Source organism: Mesoplodon densirostris, chromosome 17 (assembly GCF_025265405.1).
Source record: "Mesoplodon densirostris isolate mMesDen1 chromosome 17, mMesDen1 primary haplotype, whole genome shotgun sequence".
NCBI classification, from domain to species: domain Eukaryota; kingdom Metazoa; phylum Chordata; class Mammalia; order Artiodactyla; family Ziphiidae; genus Mesoplodon; species Mesoplodon densirostris.
The window spans coordinates 8,893,567-8,917,902 of NC_082677.1; the positions used below are offsets into that span (position 1 = coordinate 8,893,567).

Sequence of the window (24,336 nt, forward strand, 5' to 3'; positions counted from 1 at the left end):
AATGAATGGAATGCTTTGTTACAGATGGAATTACTACGTCCCCTAACCCGCTACCTAAACAATACCTGAAAACGGGAAAGCTGTGGGATTAAGTAAAGACATTACACACACAGTGCAGAAAAAAGCTATTTTATGGCATTTTGAGGTGACTAGGTCAGAGTTCCCAAGTAAGGAGCAAAGTAAACACCAATTTTATTTACTTCGCACAACATTAGTACTCAATTTCACTGTTTTAAAAAATTCCCAACTTTTATCCGTAAGGCTAGAGATATATAACAATTTATGTGGTTTTCGGCAAAAGTCAAGGAAGCGAAAAAGCATTGACAGCTGCCGGTCTCGCCGCCACCGCGGCTACAGCGGCGGCGTGCCCGTGTGGCTGCGTGCCCGTGTGGCTGCGTGCGCGCGCGACGGGCGGGGCGGGGCGGAGCGGAGGCGGGCACGCGCGCGCGCACGGGGCGGGGCGGAAGGGAGTCGGGCGGAGGGGCCGGCGGGCGCGCGCGCGCAGCTGTCCGGTCGGCAGGGGGCGCTGCGCACCCACGCGGCGCTCTGCCTGCCCCCGGGTGCTGTCCGCGGCGGTTCGATTGGAGCAGCCGCCGAATAGCGCTTGGCGCCATTTTGAAGCGGAGAGGAGGAGGAACGGCCGGGCTGGCTGCGGAAGGGGAGGGGGGGAGGAGGCGATTGGATGCGGCGGCGGCGGCGGATCCCGGAGAGCAGCGGAGTGAGAGGAGTAGCGAGTCGGCCACCCGGAGGTAGGAAGCAATTCAGTTAACGGGAAGAAAATGTCTCTTCCCTCTGGTCGCCGCGCTCCATTTTTCAGCGCCCGCCACCGCGGCTGAGTCTGTGGCGGGGCTCAAGCGCCGCCCGCCTGCCAGCCGAGACTCGCCTCCCGGCATCGGGGGCTGCAGCCGCTGGCTGCCTGGCGGTGGCGGGGCCGGGAGGAGTAGGGCGCGGGCCGGGGGCGTGGGCCGGGTTCTGCGGTGGGGGTGGGGAGGGCCCCGCGGCCGGCGCGCTCCCTCCACGCCGCGGGCTCAGCCGCAGTCTCTGGAAATTAAACTTGCCGCCCTGGCAGGGCTGGGGCGCCCGCGGCGTCGAGGGCGGCGGGCGGCGGGCGGTGACCTTGCGCGCGGCCGGGGGTCCGCGCCGGCTGCCCGCCGCCTCGCCGCCCGCGCCCCGCCGCCCCTCCCCCCGCGCCCGGCCGCCCGGCGGCTGTTTCCCGGGCGGCAGGCGGGCGGCGCGGCGCTCCTGTTGAATCCTCCCGCGGGCGGGTTTTCCCCTTTCCGGGCGAGGGGCGGGGAGCGCGGGTCGGGGCTGACCTCGGGGCGGTGTGCGGGCCTCGGCGCCCTCGCCCCCGCCGCTGGGTCGCCCGTGCCGCGCAGCCTCCGCTCCGGGCGACGACAACGGGCCGACCGAGTGACATTTTTATCCTGTTACTTGCCAGTCGCGGGAGATAAAGCGCGCCTACCGCGCCTCTTGGAGCTGGTGCTTGGAAGCACCCGAGGACCTAGTTGAGGAAGAGTCCAGCACGGGCTGGAGTGGCTTCTCCCGGGCCACCACTGAGTACTAGCTTTCCTTTCGGAAGCCTCGGAGTCGGAGCGACCATGCAAACGGTGTGCAGCTGTACAGTTGACATTTTTGCAGTCTCTTATCTTAGTGACACCTGAAAAGTTTCTGGTCGAGAGGAAATGCTTGTTTGTGGTTTCTTGCTGCTGTTGCCTTTTGGTATACACGTTAAAGCTACGCTAAGCCGCGGTACAGTTATTCGAGGGAATGAGTCGGAACCCTGAAACGCTGCACCTCGTCGGCTTCAGAGTTGCCTGTTCCTGCGTTCCTTCGCGGCCCGTGTAAACTCGGGGTAGGGTTTGAAAGAGCAGGTCCCTGCCTACTTGACACATGTTTAGGCATCCTAACCAACCCCCGAAAGGGAACCCTTTATTTGATTTTGAAGGACGTGCTTTGAACGCTCTTCTCACACTTCTGTTATGAAATGATGGATGGGCAGTACTGTCATGAACGACCCTACCCAACCCTGTTTGTTAAACCGTTTGGGAGACTGTGGATGTAGCCTTTACTTTCGAAGGTTGGTCTGCGGTCTTGAATGAGTTTTGGAGGTCTTCTCCTGTCTTCCTAATAACTTCTAAAAATTCAAGTGTGTTTATATATGAGGCAAGCTGTAAGTAAGTCATAATTATTTAAAACTTGAATGGCAGTATAATCATTGTTCTCACCACATGTAGATGAAGTTACAAGATAGAGCATTTTTTATACTTACGTAAGCAGTAGTCAAGTAAAATAGTTAAAAGCACAAAAATGGTATTAAGCAAAATATGGGCTAGAAAGGACACTTATTTATGCAATACATATGTCGGAGATGTTAGCAGTTTTAGACAATAAGATGAGCATTCCTGTGGTGTGTGCAGGTCAGTTTGTGGAACGATTAATCTGTTATCGTCTGGTGATAGCAGAAAACCTAATTAAAATTTATAGTGATGAATATATAGGTGACAGTTTCAACATGGAACTTCTTATAGAAAGGTAGATTTATTTGGAAAACCTTAACTGTAAAAAAAAATATTAAGTGAGAACATTATTCTTTCAAAAAAAAACCTTAAATGAGAACATTATTCTTTCAAAATAAATGTACGAATGTATATAGAAAAGATGCACGTTAGATATTCTTTGATTACTGAAATAGTAATTTTTTGTGTGTGCTTTTTTGATGGTTTAAAAAATTATACTCTGGGTTTTACTTGAATGTGTGAGTATTTTAAATGACAAGGTAGTGTTTGTATTGGCCTTTATTTTTTCTTAAAGAACTTTTGTGCCCTTTCTTATTTTCTCCTTTTTTGTTGAGGTTGATTCTCCTTGTATTAACTTTGTTTTTTTACAGTAGCTTTTGCACTCTTCCTGTCACTTTCATTCTTGTCTGGTTATGCCTTTTTCCTCACTTTTCCCAAGAATTAGAGGAGATAACGTGGTGAAGATAGTGATCCTTGTTGTCGTGGAATGTTTTGTACTAAGCATATTTGACAAGTAGTTCCACTGAGTTGGCTGTTGGATAAAAGTTTTAATTTTTAAATTTATTTTAAAACGGTTTGCAACTTTAACGGATACAGAGAGTCATGTTTTGAGGACCAGGCTCTGTCAATAATTTGTTAAGCCTAAAATAAAGTGATACGCTGTATTAGACAGGGCTTACCCTGGTGAAGACTGAATGGTACCCAAAACTTTGTGTAGAGGGGAATATTTTGGGAGATTGTGTTCTTTCTGCTTCTCCCTCTTGGAGATTAGGATTGTCCTGTGGCTTCCAGTGCTACTTTTTTTTGATCATGTGTGCCTAGAACTAACAGGAGAGCTCACTGTGATTTCGCTCGGATGACAAGTACTGTATATAATCTATGTTAGAAAAGAATAAATTTGTATTTCCTTTGTTAGTGTTAGAGAGCTATAAGGAAACTTAGATGATCTCCAACTCACTCATTATATGCATGAGAAATTAGGTTCAGATTGTAACTTGATTGATTTATTCAAAGTCACAGTCATATTCTTGTGGTGGAATTGAGGCAGCCCTTAGATCTCCTGGAGGCTTAGAAGTATCCACGTGGTCTGTACTGTTTTATTCAGGACTTAAGCAATATTTAAAATTATTGCCAGGTAGCACATTATTCTCTTTCTCCTCCCCCCCCCCCCCTTTTTTTTTCATTCAACCAAGAAATAAAGTTTCGAGGTTAACCATCTGTTTCAGAGTCTGGTTTTAATAATTTCTATCCAGGATTCGGTCCACTTAAATTGTCTCAGAAGATAACCTCTTGCATGTCTCTGTCTCCTGGAGTTGCTTGATCTTTCATTGTGTAATAATACTTGACAAGGCATTTATTTATTCTTTGTTAAACTTGTAAGCCAGAGTAATTTGGAAGTTAGTGTTGAACTTTATTTTGTTATAAGATGCATGTGTGCATGAGTGTGTTATTATTATTTTTTTTACTTTTTTTTTTTTTTACTTATAAACTCAATTTGCTACACAAGTCGTTTGCTTCCAGTTACAGTAGGTGTTTGGAGAAAATTGTATTTGGTTTGGGTATTCCTTTTTGGAAATGTTAAAAATTCCCAAAATACTTAGTCTAACAATAAACCCAGTAATTTCTCTGAGAACATATTTACTTTTAAAGCTTATTTAAGAAGTTGCCAAATGGTTCAAAATTGTGCTTCCTTGGAGTGTAGAGGTCAGCTCTTCCTCACACTATACTGTCATGAACCACCTGATTATAACCATTTTCCCCAATACTTGAAAAAGGTTTTATAACTCTTTCTCACTAATTAGTTCAAAATTAAGGATAAGTTTGCTGTAATTGTTTCAGTTGATAGGGGTGATCGTGCTCAGTGAGAAAATCGTGAAGATTAAACTCACATTAGTTAAATTTAGTTGTTTAAAGTAAATCTTAAAGCCATTACTCTGAGATGTTTAAAAATATCCATGATAGTTATTGTGCTCTAATGATTAGACATCAGTAATAAGCAGTAATTAGAAATACTTGGTTTAGCTGTGTAAAACTTACAAGTCAGCTAAGGGGAGTGGAGGAAAGACTGATAAGCAGGAAGCTAATTTGAGGCATCTTTAAAGAACCATGATCTAGAAGTACTCCACTAACTTGCTTCCCTTTGACAGAGATTGTTCTGACCTGATTCAGTTAAAATGAACAAATACTAAGCTTCATATATATACTGTACCATGGATGATGTAATAAACAGGACTGAGACTCTACCCTATAGAAGTTTCGAGTGGTGGTTTGCCACTTACACCAAGGTGATGAGAGGTGAGAAAAACCAGAGTAGGATCCCTGCTGTTAAGTGATTCTACAAGGGCCAGGCCTTCCTCCCTCTTCAGTGACAGTTGAGGTTGCTCTTTATGTGGGAGAGCGAAGGAGGGGACATTATGACCACAAGCATTGTCTTTCTCTTGGAGAGAATGGTTAGGGGGCCCAAAAGGAAACAAGAGTTTGTGGTTCCCTGGGCAGTGTAGGGATTCTTTTTCCCTTTCATCTCAGAGGTGGTTTTAGAGAAGTAAGGGAAGAGATTTTTAAAGAAAAGTCCCAGATATATATCCAAGTGTATTTACAAAATGCATCCGTAAATAGTTGAAATTCCGTCAGGCAATTTCAGTTAGCCTTCAGATTTGGGGATGGGGGTTGGGGTGTGTATGGAGAGTTAGTAGTGAGAGTAGTTGTTAAGGTTGGCGGGAACAGAGTACTTTAAAGAATCGTGTATTTTAAGTTAAAAGTTATACATGTATATGATAAGGAAATTCTTGTGGTACAGAAAATAAAAATAAAAGCTACTTTATCTCTTCCCCCTAAAAGGTAATCCACTGTTAACAGTTTTCAGAAAATTTACTTTTCAGAAAATTTATGCAAATAGTATTATACTTACTGCTTTTTTTGTTGTTATTAAAAGCTATATTGTTTACTTTTTTCTGAAATTTACTTTTTTCTGTAGTTGATGTCATGTAGCTCTTCTCATAATGGCAGATATAGATCAACATCATTTAAACAATGATTAGAGTATTATACGCATGTGTCACCACAATTTATTCTGACTCCTTTTGAGTGGTATGTAGGTTGTAACTACTTACACAGACCGACAGTATATGACTATGACTGTTACATGTTCGCCAGCATTGGGCTTTATAAAACTTTATGCCTTTTGCTGATTTGATATGTGAAGTTTTGTATCTTGTTTTGGGTTTGCATTTTGTTGATTATGAGGAGGGGAAGACAGTTCTGTATGCTTATCGGGCAGAGGTTACTTGCAGCACACACTTTAGATTGAGTAGGTTAGGTTAGCTGTGCACCCCTCCCCCCATGTAAAATGGTTTGAGGGAGATGGAACTTTTAGAGAGAAATAAGGTTTCAGAGCCCGTGGCACCTTGAGGGGGAGCAGTGCTCCGCATGGAGAGGCTGCAGTGCTGGACTTTGAACAATAACCAGAGGTTAAGTATTGAAAGCCCTTAACTTGGACTTAACGGAAGATTATGTAAAGGCAGGCAGGGAGATTTGAGAGTCAGGGCAAGTAGTTTCATATAGGGTAAGCTCTGTCTCCTATGTCATTTCATTTTTATTTCTACTGTCATTTGACTTGCTCCTCTTCCCTGGTGGGGTGGCAGCGTTGACTTTGATATTTCACTTCTTCCAGAGATGAGGGCCACTTAGTTTTTATTATAAGGGAAACTGATTTTTCTTCAAACCAAAGGGAGCAGTTCTCATTTCTAACATTCTTTAGATCTATTTTCTGATCTTTAGTAGTCCCTCTTTATAGTTGATATTCTGCTAGTGTCAGGGCCTTACATGCTGACCTGTGCAGAAGTTGGCGTGACTACATGAGCTTTGTTCCTATTTAATCCCTACATGCTGCCCCCACCCCAGCTTCACATTTTTTTTTTTAATGAAATAAGTTTTTTTTCTTAGTAGGCTTGGGAGGCAATTGGTTTAAAAGGCTCTTGTCTGTTACCCCCTATCCCAACCCCTCCCAAATGGTAAGTATGTAGAGACGTGTTAATTAGCTTGATTGTGGTGATCTTTTCACAATGCATACATATATCAAAAGACAAGCTGTATACCTTAAATATCTACATTTTTATGTGTCAAAGATGTCTCAGTAAAGCTGGTTAAAAGAAAGTTTTTGTTTGTCTCCAGTTATTATATACACGAGTTAATATCAAATGGCTGGCCCTTTTTCAACTTTACCTTTAGTCTAGGCCAGTGGTTCTCAAATGGGGGTGATTTTGAACACCCCTTCCTTCCCCAGCTCCTCGCCCAAGGACCTTTGGCAATGCCTGGAGACATTTTGGTTGTCACAACTGGGGGCGGGGTGAGGGGGGCGGGAAGAGTGGTGCTACTGGTATCTAGTGAGTAGAGGCAGGGATGCTGCTAAACATCCCACAATGTGTAGGGCAGCCCTCCACAACAAAAAATTATCTGGCCTAAAATGTCTCTTTTGCCAAGAAACCCTGGATTCAGCAGACCTAGTCCAGGAAGCCCCCAGCTCAGGTGAATTAGGCCTGCCCACCAACTTTGATGATAGCAGTCAAGCAGTAGTAATGTTTCATGTAGTCTTATGCTCAGAATGGAAAGCTTTGAAATATAGATCTTGAGTCCTCTTTTCCCCTCTCCTCTGTCTCTTTGGTCCCTTTCTTTTCAGCGTTTTGCTTTCCTTCTCCTCTACCTTCATGGTGTAACATAATTAGGTCAAGGCTTTGCAGTCTTACCTGGAGTTTGGAAGGTCACTAGCATTGAAGACTTGAACGGCAATAGCAGCATATTTAGGCATTTAATATGATGCTTGATAAGTGAAGTCCTTTGCTGAGGAAAGCAGAAGAGCGTGGCGGTTAAGCATATAGACATATTAATTGATTTATTTTTGCTGTGTTGGGTCTTCGTTTCTGTGCGAGGGCTTCCTCTAGTTGTGGCAAGCGGGGGCCACTCTTCAGCGCGGTGCACGGGCCTCTCACTGTCGCGGCCTCTCTTGTTGCAGAGCACAGGCTCCAGATGCGCAGGCTCAGTAGTTGTGGCTCATGGGCCCAGTTGCTCTGCAGCATGTGGGATCTTCCCAGACCAGGGCTCGAACCCGTGTCCCCTGCATCGGCAGGCAGACTCTCAACCACTGCGCCACCAGGGAAGCCCAAGCATATAGACATAGAGTCAAGACTGCTTGGGTTTTTATCCTGCCTCTGTCACTAGCTAGTTGTGTCACCATGGATAAATACCTAATTGCCAAGCCTCAGTTTCTTAAATCTGTGAAGTGGGGAATAATAGCAGGGATCTCATTTTTAAAATTAGCTTTATTGAGATATAATTCACATTCCATACAGTTCACCTATTGAAACTGTGCAGTTCATCAACTTCTAGTACATTCGCAGGTGTGTGCAACCATCACCACAATCTGCTCTTAGAATATTTTTGTCTCTTATAAAAGAAACCCTAAACCCATTAGTGGTCACTTCCAGTCACCCCTTAAATTAGTTTTTGATATAAGCCAGGCCAAATGCTTCCCTTGGTGACAAGTATGTAAGTACTTAACAGAAAACTATTATAACTTGGGGCAGGGAGACTCTATTTGTGGCAGGTCCATTCACAACATTTAGAGAAGGCAAAGGTGGATATTTGTTGAATGGATATTTGCATGCTATACTATGTAAGGAAATTGTGCTCAGAGATACAAAGATGAAAGATACACCTTTATTTAAGAGATCTATATTCAAGTGGGAAGAAGGAGACTGGTATCACAAAATACCAGTTATACCAGTTATAATTGTAAAATAATTATAAAACGAGGCAGAATAAAGTGCTTTCAGGAAGGTGTAAACAACATATTTGAAATTGGAAATTTGTTAAAGGGAGATTAATTACTTAGGTTAAGAGTGCAGGAACCATGAAAGACTTCTTAAAGGAGGGACCATTTTGGCCAAGTCTTAGATGATAAAATATGGTACTCTGGCTCTGTGAAGAGCACTTGAAGAATGCTGTGCTTTTTTGAGGTATTGGTGGTATTCCCATCTTTTTTTTTTTTTTTTTTTTTTTTTGCTGCCTCATGCTGCTGCCAAATGGTTGCCTCTGGTAGCTACACCTGCACCCTTTTTTTAAAAAAAATATTTATTTAGTTTTTGGCACACCTCGAGGCTTGAGGGACCTTAGTTCCTGGACCAGGGATCCAACCCGGGCCCTTGGCAGTGAAAGCACCAAGTCCTAACCACTGGACAGCTGGGGAATTCTCACCCGCACCCTTTTTTGATGTTTCTAATCTGTTGAGAACTTGGGAAGTTATCTAAATGTAAGAAATAAATAAGCTTTTAGTGAGAGCCTGGTGTCTGTGAGAAAAGGGTGTGATTATGTGGCCTTATGCTGTCACTTTGAGTTAGTTGCCTTTTTAGTTTTATTCTCTGGGTTAATTGGGTTTACAGAATAAATAATTCCTAGGTAAATTAGGCTCATATAAAATGTTTTCCTTTATTTTTCTCCAGGGCTTCTGCTAACAGCCACGTCCCTAACGTGTCTTCTCAGTTTCCTATCATCTTTTTCTCATATGCCGTCAGACACGACACTTCCAGTACATGTCCAGAACTGAGCTGCCTTCCTTTATCCTTTAACATCTGCATTGGTTAATACACATTTTTTTTTAAGTTGAATGTTTTTAAGTTGAATCAAGTCAGCAACTTGGGCGTCATCTTGATCTCTCTGTCTCCTTTACTTCTCAAATCAAATGAGTTACCAAATCCTGTTGATTCTGGTGCAGTAGTTCAAAGTTTTTTGTTTTTTTTTTTTAACACTATCTGCACAGTGATACTTCAAAAAGTAAAAAAAGAGAAAAAAAGTCTCTTTTCCATACCCATCCTCACCTGTATAGTTCCCAGACTCCTACAATAGTTTACTAGTATTACTGGGTTTTTTATATATCCTTCTGGGGATTTAAAAAATACAACCCTGTACAAGTATATGTATCCCACCCCATGCCTCCCCTCACCCCAACACATGTTTTACACTAATGTTGGAAACTTTAACTGCTTTGCCTTTTATTTATTTATTTATGTCACTTAACAGTATACCCCGGAGATCTTTCTGTATTAGTATATAAAGTGCTAGTATGTGTGCTCTCTTTCTCAACAGCTGCAGAGTGTTCATTTATGGACCGTAATTTAACTAGCCCACTGATGGACAGTTAAATTGTTTCCAGTTCTTGCTATTATAAAAATACTGCATGAACAACCTTGTACATATATCATTTTGTACACATGCAGGTGTGTCTGTAGATTAACTTCCTAGAAGTGGGATTGTTGGGTCAAAGCATAAAGCGGATACAATTTTGATAGATACTGTTAAGTTGTCCTTCATGAGGGTTGTAGGATATAATTTTGATGGATATTGTTCTGTTGTCCTTCATGAGGGTGGTACGGTAATGTATACACAAGAGTACTTGTTTTCCTATAGCCTTGCCACCACAGCATACAATGACACTTTTTGGATTTTTCCCACTATGATAGGTGAAAAATGGTACCTCAGTGTAGTTTTAATTTACATTTCTCTTTTTTTAAAAAAAAAATCTTTATTGGAGTATAATTGCTTTACAATGGTGTGTTAGTTTCTGCTGTTTAGCAAAGTGAATCAGTTATACGTATACATATATCCCCATATACCCTCCCTCTTGCGTCTCCCTCCCACCCTCCCTATCCCACCCCTCTAGGTGGTCACAGAGCACTGAGCTGATCTCCCTGTGCTATGCGGCTGCTTCCCACTAGCTAGCTGTTTTACATTTGGTAGTGTATATATGTCAGTGCCACTCTCTCACTTCGTCCCAGTTTACCCTTCCCCCTCCCCGTGTCCTCAAGTCCATTCTCTACATCTGCGTCATTATTCCTGTCCTGTCCCTAGGTTCTTCAGAATCTTTTTTTTTTTTAGATTCCATATATATATTTTAGCATACGGTATTTGTTTTTCTCTTTCTGACTTACTTCAGTCTGTGTGACAGACTCTAGGTCCATCCACTTCACTACAAATAACTCAGTTTCGTTTCTTTTTATGGCTGAGTAATATTCCATTGTATATATGTGCCACATCTTCTTTATCCATTCATCTGTTGATGGACACTTAGGTTTCTTCCATGTTCTGGGTATTGTAAATAGAGCTGCAATGAACATTGTGGTACATGTCTCTTTTTGAATTATGGTTTTCTTAGGGTACATGCCCAGAAGTGGGATTGCTGGGTCATATTGTAGTTCTATTTTTAGTTTTTTAAGGAACCTTCATACTGCTCTCCATAGTGGCTGTATCAATTTACATTCCCACCAACAGTGCAAGAGGGTTCCCGTTTCTCCACACCCTCTCCAGCATTTATTGTTTGTAGATTTTTTTGATGATGGTCATTCTGACTGGTGTGAGGTGATACCTCGTAGTTTTGATTTGCATTTCTCTAATGATTAGTGATGCTGAGCGTTCTTTCATGTGTTTGTTGCCTGTTTGTAAATCTTCTTTGGAGAAATGTTTTTTTAGGTCTTCTGCCCATTTTTGGATTGTGTTTTTGTTTTTTGACATTGAGCTGCATGAGCTGCTTGTAAATTTTGGAGATTAGTCCTTTGTCAGTTGCTTCATTTGCAAATATTTTCTCCCATTCTGAGGGTTGTCTTTTTGTCTTGTTTATTGTTTCCTTGGCTGTGCAGAAGCTTTTAAGTTTCATTAGGTCCCATTTGTTTATTTTTATTTCCATTTCTCTAAGAGGTGGGTCAAAAAGGATCTTGCTGTGATTTATGTCATTACATTTCTCTATGAGTGAAGATGAGTGTCCTTTCATATGTTTGGGCCATTTTGATCATTCTTTTTTTTTTTTTTCTGTAAACAGTCTGATCTTAATCTTTACTCATTTTTCTGTCCATTTTGAGGGTTCTTGAATTTCTCTTCAGTCCATGTGCAGTGGTTGGTTTACTAAAAGGAAACATGACTTGCTTGTTGCAGGTACCTTCTTACAGCTAGCTCTGCTTTCATTTTTCACTTTCTTTTAGGCTTTCTCTCACAGTGTTAGCAGAGTGATACTTCTAGTTGCAGATTTGTATGTGTCGTTCCCTTGCTTAAAGCTGTTCAGTGGCTTTTCACTGCCTCTGTAATGCAAATGCCTTAACATTAGAATGGTACCTACCTACCTTCCTTGCATTTCCTTTTTATCCATAGGTTCTCCAAACTACAAAAACACTGAACTGCTCCTAGCTCCCTGTTGTGTTAGACCCTTTGCCTCTGTGTCTTTGCACGTGGTATTTTTCTGCTTATAATGATCCATTCCTGCTTGTCTGCATGTCCAAAGTCCTGCTTTTCATCCTTCACCTAACGAAAAGCCTTTTCTGTTACCTAACTCTTCTTTCAGGCAGTGTATGGTGCCCTTTTCTCCTTCTCACAAGTCCCTGTGTATATCTTTTTTTTTTTTAATTAATTTTTATTTTTGACTGTGTTGGGTCTTCATTGGGGTGCACGGGCTTCTCACTGTGGTGGCTTCTCTTTGTTGCAGAGCACGGGCTGTAGGCGCGCGGGCTCAGTAATTGTGGCTCGAGGGCTCTAGAGCACAGGTTCAGTAGTTGTGGCTCGAGGGCTTAGTTGCTCCGCAGCATGGGATCTTCCTGGACCAGGGCTCGAACCCGTGTCCCCTGCATTCGCAGGCTGATTCTTAACCACTGCGCCACCAGGGAAGTCCCCCCTGTGTATATCTTTATAATGGAAACCCTTACATTGTGTATTGTTATTGGGTATTTCCTTGCTTTAGATTGTTATCCTCTTGAGGCATGGACTTAACAGTTATTTTGGAATCTAGCATCATGTTTGGCACATAGTAGACGAGTAACAATTACCAATAACCCATAAATGTGTATATATATACACTAAGTATATATGTGGACAACCCAGGACAAAGAAAAAATGGAAAATTAATACTATGAGCTTAAGTTTATTTTTAAAATTTGTTTTTATTTATATTGAGATGTAAATTAAATACAATAAAATGTACAGATTTTAGCTGTTCACTTTTAGTTGTGACAGTTATACCTGTGTAACTGATAACCAAAAGATGATAAAGAACATTCTCATCACCCCAGAAAGTTTAGTGGTTGCCCTTTCCATTCCGTTCTCCTCTCTCCTAAGCACTGTGATTTCTAACAATGTAGATTATTTTGTTTGGTCTTCATACAGTATGTGCTTTTTTGCATCTGGCTTCTTTTGCTTAACATATATTTCCAGATGCATCTATGAGGTTGGATGTGTCAGAGTTCTTCTTTTTATTGCTGAGTAGTATTTTGTTAGATGAATATACCGGAGTTTATCTTTTCTTCTGTTGATGGATACTTGAGTTGTTTCCAGTTTCTTATTGTTAAGAATAAGGCCTGCAGGGATCTTCTTGCAAACATGTGTTTTCATTTCTCTTGAGTAAATGCCTAGGGTTGGAATTGCTGGTTCACAGGCAGATGTGTGTTTTACTATATAAAAAACGGCTGTGTAGTTTTTCAGTTTTCTCTTACATACTCTCACTGTGACTCTGTGTTCTAGTTGCTCTACATCCTTGCCAGCATTTGGATAATCATTTTTTAAATTTTAGCTATTTAGTGGACGTGAAATGGTATCTTGTGTTATTTTGGATTTCCTTGCGACCTGATGATGTTTCATATGGTTATTGACAATTGTCACTAATTAGTGTATTTTCTTTTGTGGAATATCCTGTTTTTTGCACATTAAAAAAAATTGGTTATCGTTTTATTAGTGATGTGTAAGAATTCTTAATATAGTCTGGATATGTTTTTTGTCACATCAATGTATTGAGAGTATTTTCTTCCAGTTTGTAAGTTTTTGTTTTCCTTAACAGTGTATTTCGATAAGCTAAAGTTTTTAATTTTGACGAAGTTTAATTAATCAATTGTTTTCTTTAATAGATTTGAGTTTTAAGAAGATTTTGCCTACTCCCAAGTCTTGAAAATAATTTCTCTTGTTTTCTTTTACAAGTTTCATAGGTATTAAGGTTCATTTTTACAAATGCATTTATCTAATCCCAACACCATTGTTTGAAAAATTTTGTTTTCTTTCCTGCACTGAACTGCCTTTGTGTTTTTGTCCAGGAATTTTTTTTTTTAATGTATGTATGTATGTATGTATGCATGTATTTATTTATTTATTTATTTATGGCTGTGTTGGGTCTTCGTTTCTGTGTGTGGGCTTTCTCTAGTTGCGGCGAGCGGCGGCCACTCTTCATAGCGGTGCGTGGGCCTCTCACTGTTGCGGCCTCTCGTTGCGGAGCACAAGCTCCAGACGTGCAGGCTCAGTAGTTGTGGCTCACGGGTTTAGTTGCTCCGCGGCATGTGGGTTCTTCCCAGACCAGGGCTCGAACCCGTGTCCCCTGCATTGGCAGGCAGATTCTCAACCACTGCTCCACCAGGGAAGCCCTGTCCCGGAATGTTTGAACACATATGTATGGATCTGTTTCTGGACTCTCTTGTTTCTTTGATCTAATTGTTTCTCCTGTGCTAGTATCATACTGTCTCTATTACCTTAAGTGTTGGAATCAAATAGTGTGAATCCTCTAATATTGTTTGGCCAGTCTAGTTCCTTTGTGTTTCCATATAAGTTTTAAAATCAGTTTGTCAATTTCTATTTTAAAAAAAAGAACCTTTTGGGATTTTGATTGGGATTGTGTTGCTCTATAAAACATTTAGGGAGAACTGACCTATAACAATATTGACTTTGGTAGTCAGCCTTTAACATGGTTCCCATTGATCTCTGCCTCGCTGTATTTGTATCCTTTTGTAGTCACCTTGCACATTATATTAGGGTTGGTCTGTGTAACCAATATAATATAGTTGAAGTCACTTCTGAAATTAGGTTATAAAAGGCACAGTGGCTTGTGTATTAGTCTCTTTCTCTCTCTCATCAGTCACTCTAGGAGAAAACAGCTGCCACGTTGTAGAGAGGCCCATTGTCAAGCCTGTGAAGGAGCTGAGATTTTACCCTGCTTGCAAGCTAACAAGTTAGCCTACTGCAGTTTCATGGATGCTGATAGAAGACATGAGACTCTTGGGTCTGCGTCAAAAGACAGGTTATTGTCACAGCTATAGTAGTAGCCGGGGTACTGTCAGCATTTTTGCACCAGTTCCTCAAGTTCCAAATCACACTTGATGTGAAGAGGGTCAGATGACAACTGCACATGCAGTGCTTGCATTACAAGAGAGGAATTCCGAACATAGGGAACCTGGATATTTTTTAATGGGCAGTAAGCATACCTGTTCTTTGCTCTGGAGGAGACATTATCTTCCACATCAGTTCACTTTATAAACACCTTTGGGAAGTTAGTCTGGAACAAAGGGCAGTGAGATCCTCAGTTGCAAGATGTGCAGAAATGCAAGAGACCAATGGAATATTGTCTCCTGACGTCCACATGACAAAGAATTGAGGCCTTCTGCTAGTAGCCTTGAGTGAACTTGGAAGCAGATCCTCTGGCCTTCACTTGACTGTAGACCTAACTACAATTTGCAACCTCATGAGAGACCCTTGAGCCAGACCCACCAGCTAAGCTGCTCCTGGATTCCTGACCCTTAGAAACTGTGTGAGAAAATAAATGTTATTTTCAACTGCTGAAGTTTTGGAGTAGTTTATTACACAGCAGTAGATTATTAGTACAGTTGTTTACCTCTCCTTTTATTTAGGTCATCTTTTTTTTGATATGTACTATAAACAAATTTATATTTACATATCTACGTATCTATGCAAGATCTTTACGTCAGCTCAATGAAATAGGTTTTTCCATATTAATGTTATGTTACTATGTCAATTATGTAATATGATTTTGTTAACATATGTACATACAATGTAAAGTAACATTTTAATGTTCTTCCTAGAGATCTTGCATTTAAATTTATTCCTAAAGATTTTTCTTTTTGATGCTATTTACTAAATTTTATTTTTTAATTTTTTTCTGATAATATATCCAGATACAGTAGTTGTCTTAAAAATTGTGTGTGTATTCTTTGACCTTGCTGAAATTCATTTAGTTCCAGTAGTTTTTTTGTAGATTTAGGATTTTCTCTACAAAAAAAAATCATATCTGTGAGTGACGGTTTTATTCTTTTTTCTCCCATCTTTATAAGCTTTTTATTTCTTTGTGTTACTTTATTGCACTGTCTAGCATTTTTAGTTTAATGTTGAAGAGATGGTGGGAATGGACATTCTTGTTTTATTCCACATCTTAAGGGGAAAACATTGTCTTTTAACGTTAAGTAGAATGTCAGCAGTGATTGTTTTGTAGATTAAAAGAAATCAGATGGAGCGTGTTCCCTTCTATTCCCAGTTTAGTGAGATTTTAATTTTTAAATTATGGATGGGTGTTGAATTTTGTCAGATGTCCCCCCCCCTTTTGTATTTATTGAGATGACTATGGCTTTTATGCTTTATTCTGTTATTGTGTATTATATTTATTGATTTTTGAAAGTTAAACCAATTTTGCATTCTTGGGTTAATCTCATTTGGTCATGATGTATTGTCCTTTTATCTGTTTCTGAATTTGGTCAGCTAATATTTTGTTGAGGATTTAAGTGTCTGTGTTCAAGGGGAATATTGGTCTATGATTGCCATTTCTTGTAATGCCTTCTAATAGCATGGTTAGACTAGCCTTCTGAAACTAGGAAATGTTTCCTCTTCTGTTTTCAGAAATAGTTTGTATATGATTGATATAATTTCTTTAATGTTTGGTAACCATCTAGGCATGGAGGTTTTTTTGTGTGTGTGGGAAGATTTTTGGTAACAGGTTTTGTTTCTTTGGTAAATATATGGTTACATGGATTTTCTGTTTTGTCTTTTTCCCCCCAAGCAGTATATCTGTCTCATTTAAGTTATCAAGCCTTTTGGCAGAAAGACTGTAATTTTCCCTTGTGATCCTTTTTATGTCTGTAGGATCTGTAGTGACCCCTCTTTACACTCTTCTTTCCTTGGTCATTCTTGCTACAGGTTTAGCAATTTTCTTTCCACAGCTTTTGGTTTCAGTAATTTAATTGACTTTTATGCTTATCTTGATAATTTCCTTCACTCTTATTTTCAGTTGGTTTAATTTGTTCTTTTTATTCCCTGGCTTCTTAAGCTGGAAATTTAGGTATTTAATTAGGGAATTTAGATATTTAAATTTAAGACTTTGTTTTTAAATATAAGCACTTAAATTTATAATTTCCCCCACATTTTAATATGTTGTATTTTCGTTTTCAGTTCAAAATATTTTCTAATGTCCTTTGTGATTTCTTCTTTGACTCATGGATTTTTTTAGAAGTGTGTTGCTCAATTTTCAAATATTTTGGGTTTTCCTGGATAGCTTATTGAAATTGATTTTTTTATGTAATTCTGTTATAGTCACAGAATATACTCTGTAAGATTTCTGTCTTTTGAAATGTGAGACATATTGTATGGTGTAGTATGTAGTCTCATACAATTAAGTTGGTTAGTAGTGTTCTTTAAATCGCCTATATCTGAGGTCAGAAAATGTCCTGCAAAGGGCTGTATAGACAGTAGTTCAGGTTTTGTGAATTATACTGTTTCTGTTTTAACTACTTTGCCCTTGTAGTGCAAAAAGCAGCCATGGCAATATGTAAATGAATGGGCATGGCAGTATTATAATAAAACTTCATTTAGAAAGATGGGCAGAGGTCCTGCAGTTTGCTGATCCCTGTTTTATATGCCTGTGGATTGCTTTTTATCCATTTCAGTTGCTGAGAGAGGGGTATTAAAGTTTCCAAATACACCTGTGCATTTGTTTGTTTCTTCCTGTAACTTTTTCAGCTTTTGCTTCATGTATTTCCTCCATGTAGTTTTCCCCTCAAGCTCTGATATTAGATGCATTCTCATTTAGGATTGTTATGCCTTCTGGATGAGTTGACCTTTTTACCTTTGAAAATTCTCTTACTGAAGTAAACTTTTTCTTACTTTAGTTTACTTATACCAGTTCCCTTATGTTTACTATTTATATTTATGTTGTATAATTTTTTATTATATGTTTAATGTGATTGTGTCTTTGTTTTTAAAGTGTGTCTCTTCTAGACAGCATGTATTTAATGGGTTTCCTTCTCTCCTTCTTCCCTTCCTTCCTCCCTCCCTTCTTTTAATAGTAAACATATCTAACAAACTCTGTCTCTGAGTGGAGGATTTGTTAACTTTACATTTAATGTTATTTATACGGATAAGTTTAATTCTCCCATTTTGCTCTGTGTTTTGTCAGTTTGTCTCCTCTCTTCCTTCTCTTATTGCCTTCTTTTATGTCGGTCAAATTTTGAAAAATATTTTATATCTTTAATGGGCTTTTTAAACTGTACTGCTTTGTATAAGTGGCTGCTCTAGGGATTACAGTATTCATGATTAACTTTTACAGTTCATTTAGCATTAACATTATGCCACCTGATGTAAAATGAAAGAACCTTAAAAAGCATAATTACATTTAACCTTTTTGCTATTGGTGTGTTAATTTTTGCTTCAACACAATGCTGTTTTTGCTTTAAATATTCAGTTGCCTTTTAAAGAATTTAAGGAGAGAAACAAGAGAGTGTTTTGTATATAACTACATAGTTGTTTTGGATTTTCTTTATTTGTGTAGATCTAAGTTTCGCCTGATGTCATTTCCCTTCAGCTTGAATTTCCTTTAACGTTGCGTGATGTCCAGGTCTAGTGATTAAAGTCTTCAGCTTACGTGTGTATGTGTACACACACACACACACACACACACACACACAAAGAGTAAGCGTATATATATATATATATATATATATATATATACGCTTACTCTTATGTGTACACACACACACACACACACACACAGATAAAGAGTAAGCGTATATATATATATATATATACGCTTACTCTTATTTTTCAAGAATATTTTTGTTGGACATAGATTCTGGTTGACTTAAAGGTTCTTCTTAATTGTCTCTGGTCTCCTTTGTGTCTTTAATTTTCAACAATTTGATGTGTTCTTTTTTTTTTTTTTTTTTGTTATTCTGCTTAGAGTTGAGCTCATTGGATTTGCAGATTGGTTTTTTTCACCAATTTTTAGCCATTTTTTAAAATACTTTTTCTGCTCCAGTCTCTCTTCTCCTTCTGAGATTCTTGTTCTTTTGCTTAAAAATGTAACATAGCTCTGTGAGTTTGTTATTTTTAATTTTTTTCTCAATCTTTTGCCCTCAGTTCTTCAGATTGAATAATTTCTACTGATTTGTCTTCAAGGTCACTGATTCTTTTTTATTTTGCTTCTAATATGCTGTCAAGCCCATTCCCCACCCCCCCATTTATTTATTTACTTAGTTTCCAGTTTCATTGAGATATAATTGATAAGCAACATTGTCTAAGTTTAAGGTGTATAGTGTGATGATTTGATACATGTATGTACTGTTAAATGATTACTGCAATAAGGTGTGTTAACACATCTGTCATCTCACACAGTTAACATACTGTGTGTGTGGTGAGACTATTTAAGATTTACTCTCTTAGCAGCTTTTAAGTACACAATACAGTATTGTTAACTATAGTTACCATGCTGTACACTAGAGTCCCAGAACTTAATTTATCTTATAACTGAAAGTTTATGCTCTTTAACAAAAATCTCCCCATTCCCCCCCACCCCCCTCAGCCCGTGTCCACTCTCTGTTTATATGAGTTCAACTTTTTAGATTCCACATATAAGTGAGATCATACAGCATTTATCTTTCTCTGATTTATTTCACTTCGCATAACGTCCTCAAGGTTCATCCATGTTGTTGCAAATGACAGTATCTCCTTCTATATCGTGAATAATATTCTCTTGAATATGTACATCATATCTTGTTTATTCATTCATCCATTGATGGATATTTAGGTTGTTGCCATGTCTTGGCTGTTGTGAGTAATGTTGCGGTGAACATGGTGGTGCTGCAGATATCTCTAAGACCACTTTGAAATAACATACTCTTCAGTTCTAGTATTTCATTTTTTAACTATTTCCATTTATCTGCTGAGATTCCCCATTGTGACCATGTTTCCCATTAAGTCCTTGAACAAATTTATAGTAGCTTCTTTAAAGTCTTTGCTTGTTAATTTCTTCCTTTGAATTATTTCATTGTTTTTTTTCCATTTATTGGTCTTTTTCCATCCTTGACAGTAGGTCATACTTCCCTGCTGCTTTTCATGTCTAGAAAATTTTAATTGTAGAGTGGACATTCTTGGCGATATATCTCTAAATTCTCTTTATCTTCTTTTGATGAGCATAGTTAAATAACTGGTTGATCACCTTGAACTTGTGGAGGCTTGGTCTTATACTTTAAGATGGGTCTGTAGAAAGCCTGAGGTGTTTTTTAAGCCCTTGTAACTTGGACAGGCTCATGTCTCCTCTGCAGTGGGCAGCAGCTGAGATTGCTTATGAGTTCTTGTAGATTTCCAGTTATTGTTTTCCATTGAGCTCCTTGAAATCTTCCCTGAGCATACTCACCTCAGGGTTCAGTGAAGAATTTGAAGGAGTTTATATTAGTTTTTGAGGCTTCTGCTGCTTTGACTCACTCCTTTCCTGAATTTGTTCTCTATTTCTAGCCACTTTGTGGCCATGAACTTAATAAAACTTAAACTTTCTGCTTGAGTTCTAGTAGCCCTGTGCTATGGCAGACTAGGAGTGCCTTCAGGGGAAAAGCTGTGTAAATTTGAACCTTTTCCACTGTACTTCCCTTCTTTCAGTGGTCAAATTTCCAATTTCTTCCTGCTCTCGGTGGTTTGCTCTGCCTTCAAGTCATTCTTAAAAGTGTTTTATCCACAGGTTTTATTTGTTTTTTTGTAATTGCTATATGTGGAAGCATTAATTTAATGAGTTGACAGAAACTACTCCACCATTATTAGAACTCTTCAGACTGATTTTCATTCATTTCAAACTGGCCCTTTAAGTACAGTTGCTGACTTAATGCACACCTTGTGTCAGGCTTACGCATATTTAGAGTAAGACAGAACTCACTATTTTTTCTTTTTAAAAATTTTTTAATTTAATGTTATTTTCTTATACAGCAGTTTCTTGTTAGCCATCAGTTTTGCGGTATGCGGGCCTCTCACTGTCGTGGCCTCTCCCATTGCGGAGCACAGGCTTCTGGACGCGCAGGCTCAGCAGCGATGGCTCACGGGCCCAGCCGCTCCGCGGCATGTGGGTTCTTCCCGGACCGGGGCATGAACCCGTGTCCCCTGCATCGGCAGGCGGACTCTCAACCACTGCGCCACCAGGGAAGCCCTAGCCATCAATATTGTACACATCAGTGTATACAGGTCAATCCCAATCTCCCAATTCATCACAACACCACCACCACCACCACCCGTGGCTTTCCCCCCTTGGTGTCCATACGTTTGTTCTCTACATCTGTGTCTCAATTTCTGCCCTGCAAACTGGTTCATCTGTACCATTTTTCTAGGTTCCACATATATGCGTTAACATACGATATTTGTTTTTCTCCTTCTGACTTCACTCTGTATTACAGTCCCTAAATCCATCCACGTCTCAAAAAATGACCCAATTTCTTTACTTTTTATGGCTGAGTAATTTTCCATTGTATATATGTACCACAACTTTTTTATCCATTCATCTGTCGATGGGCGTTTAGGTTGCTTCCATGACCTGGTTATTGTAAATAGTGCTGCAATGAACATTGGGGTGCATGTGTCTTTTTGAATTATGGTTTTCTCTGGGTATATGCCCAGTAATAGGATTGCTGGATCATATGGTAATTCTATTTTTAGTTTTTTAAGGAATCACCATACTGTTCCCATAGTGGCTGTATCAGTTTACATTCCCACCAACAGTGCAAGAGGCTTCCCTTTTCTCCACACCCTCTCCAGCATTTGTTGTTTGTAGATTTTCTGATGATGGCCATTCTAACTGGTGTGCGGTGATACCTCATTGTAGTTTTGATTTGCATTTCTCTAAGAATTAGTGATGTTGAGCAGCTTTTCATGTGCTTCTTGGCTATCTGTATGTCTTCTTTGGAGAAATGTCTATTTAGGTCTTCTGCCCATTTTTGGATTGCATTGTTTGTTTCTTTAATAGTGAGCTGCATGAGCTGTTTATATATTTTGGAGATTAATCCTTTGTCGGTTGTTTTGTTAGCAAATAATTTTCCCCCATTCTGAGGGTTGTCTTTTCGTCTTGATTATGGTTTCCTTTGCTGTGCAAAAGCTTTGAAGTTTCATTTGGTCCCATTTGTTTATTTTTGTTTTTATTTCCATTACTCTAGGAAGTGGATCAAAAAAGATCTTGTTGTGATATATGTCAAAGAGTGTTCCTCCTATGTTTTCCTCTAAGAGTTTTATAGTTTCTGGTCTTACATATAGGTCTCAAATCCATTTTGAGTTGTTTTTTGTGTATGGTGTTAGGGAGTGTTCTAATTCCATTCTTTTACCTGTAGCTGTCCAGATTTTCCAGTACCACTTATTTTTTTATTTTTTATTTATTTTTTTCTTTTTTTGCGGTATGTGGGCCTCTCACTGTTGTGGCCTCTCCCGTTGCGGAGCACAGGCTCCGGATGCGCAGGCCCAGCGGCCACGGCTCACGGGCCCAGCCGCTCCGCGGCATATGGGATCCTCCCAGACCGGGGCACGAACCCGTATCCCCTGCATCGGCAGGCGGACTCTCAACCACTTGCGCCACCAGGGAGGCCCCCAGTACCACTTATTGAAGAGACTGTCTTTTCTTCATTGTATATCCTTGCCTTCTTTGTCATAGATTGGTTGACCTTAGGTGCGTGGGTTTATATCTGGGCTTTCTATCTTGTTCCATTGATCTATGTTTCTGTTTTTGTGCCAGTACCATATTGTCTTGATTACTGTAGCTTTGTAGTATAGTGTGAAGTCAGGGAGTCTGATTCCTCCAGCTCCGTTTTTTTCCCTCAAGACTGCGTGGGCTATTCAGGGTCTTCTGTGTCTCCATACAAATATTGAGATTTTTTGTTCTGGTTCTGTAAAAAATGCCATTGGTAATTTGATGAGGATTGCATTGAATCTGTAGATTGCTTTGGGTAGTATAGTCATTTTCACAGTATTGATTTTTCCAATCCAAGAACATGGTATATCTCTCCATCTGTTGGTATCATCTTTAATTTCTTTCATCAATGTCTTATAGTTTGCTGCATACAGGTCTTTTTGTCTCCTTAGTTAGGTTTATTCCTAGGTATTTTATTCTTTTTGTTGCAGTGGTAAATGGGAGTGTTTCCTTAGTTTCTCTTTCAGAGTTTTCATCATTAGTGTATAGGAATGCAAGAGATTTCTGTGCATTAGTTTTGTATCCTGCAACTTTACCAAATTGATTAACTCTAGTAGTTTTCTGGTGGCTTCTTTAGGATTCTCTATGTGTAGTATCTTGTCATCTGCAAACAGTGACAGTTTCACTTCTTCCAATTTGTATTCCTTTTATTTCTTTTTCTTCTCTGATTGCCATGGCTAGGACTTCCAAAACTATGTTGAATAATGGTGAGAGTGGACATCCTTGTTTTGTTCCTGATCTTAGAGGAAATGCTTTCAGTTTTTCACCATTGAGAATGATGTTTGCTGTGAGTTTGTCGTATATGGCCTTTATTATGTTGAGGTAGGTTCCCTCTGTGCCCACTTTCTGTAGAGTTGTTATCATAAATGCGTGTTGAATTTTGTCAAAATTTTTCTGCATCTGTTGAGATCATATGGTTTTTATTCTTTGGTTTGTTAATATGGTATATCACATTGATTTGCATATATTGAGGAATCCTTGCATCCCTGGGATAAATCCCACTTGATCATGGTGTATGATCCTTTTAATGTGTTGCTGGATTCTGTTAGCTAGTATTTTGTTGAGGATTTTTGCATCTATATTTATCAGTGATATTGGTCTGTAATTTTCTTTTTTTGTAGTATATGTGTCTGGTTTTGGTATCAGGGTGATAGTGGCCTCATAGAATGCGTATGGGAGTGTTCCTTCCTCCACAGTTTTTTGAAAGAGTTTGAGAAGAATGGGTGTTAGCTCTTCTCTAAATGTTTGATAGAATTCACCTCTGATGCCTTCTCGTCCTGGACTTTTGTTTGTTGGAAGATTTTTTTTTTTTTTTTTTTTTTTTTTTTTTTTTTTTTTTTGCGGTATGCGGGCCTCTCACTGTTGTGGCCTCCCCCGTTGCGGAGCACAGGCTCCGGACGCGCAGGCTCCGGACGCGCAGGCTCAGCGGCCATGGCTCACGGGCCCAGCCGCTCCGCGGCATATGGGATCCTCCCAGACCGGGGCACGAACCCGTATCCCCTGCATCGGCAGGCGGACTCTCAACCACTTGCGCCACCAGGGAGGCCCTGTTGGAAGATTTTTAATCACAGTTCCAATTTCATTACTTGTGATTGGTCTGTTCATATTTTCTATTTCTTTCTGGTTCAGTCTTGGAAGGTTATACCTTTCTATGAAATTATCCATTTCTTCCAGGTGGTCCATTTTATTGGCATAGAGTTGCTTGTAGTAGTCTCTTAGGATCCTTTGTATTTCTGTGATGTGTGTTGTAACTTGTTCTTTTTCATTTCAAATTTTATTGATTTGAGTCCTCTCTCTGTTTTTTTTTTATGAGTCTAATGATTTATCCATTTTGTTTATCTTCTCTAAGAACCAGCTTTTAGTTTTATTGATCTTTGCTATTGCTTTCTTTGTTTCTATTTCATTTATTTCTGCCCTGGTCTTTATGATTTCTTTTCTTCTGCTAACTTTGGGTTTTGTTTGTTCTTCTTTCTCTAGTTCCTTTAGGTGTAAGGTTAGATTCTTTACTGGAGATTTTTCTTGTTTCTTGAGTTAGGCTTGCAT

The 24,336-nt window shown here is 39.6% G+C and overlaps 1 protein-coding gene across 6 annotated transcripts in view; it reads left to right on the top strand.

The window, feature by feature from the left end:
* The first annotated feature begins 669 nt into the window (after positions 1–669).
* Positions 670–24,336, top strand: part of PDS5B (PDS5 cohesin associated factor B) — a 196,775-nt gene continuing 173,108 nt past the window's right edge. For 3 of the 6 annotated variants that reach the window (XM_060079875.1, XM_060079880.1, XM_060079878.1), the window contains exon 1: positions 1,462–1,607. The gene's annotated coding sequence lies outside the window, so the exon portion shown is untranslated. Of the gene's footprint in view, positions 750–1,461; positions 1,608–24,336 lie in introns of those variants that run through there. The other 3 variants (XM_060079877.1, XM_060079879.1, XM_060079876.1) reach the window with 2 other exon arrangements.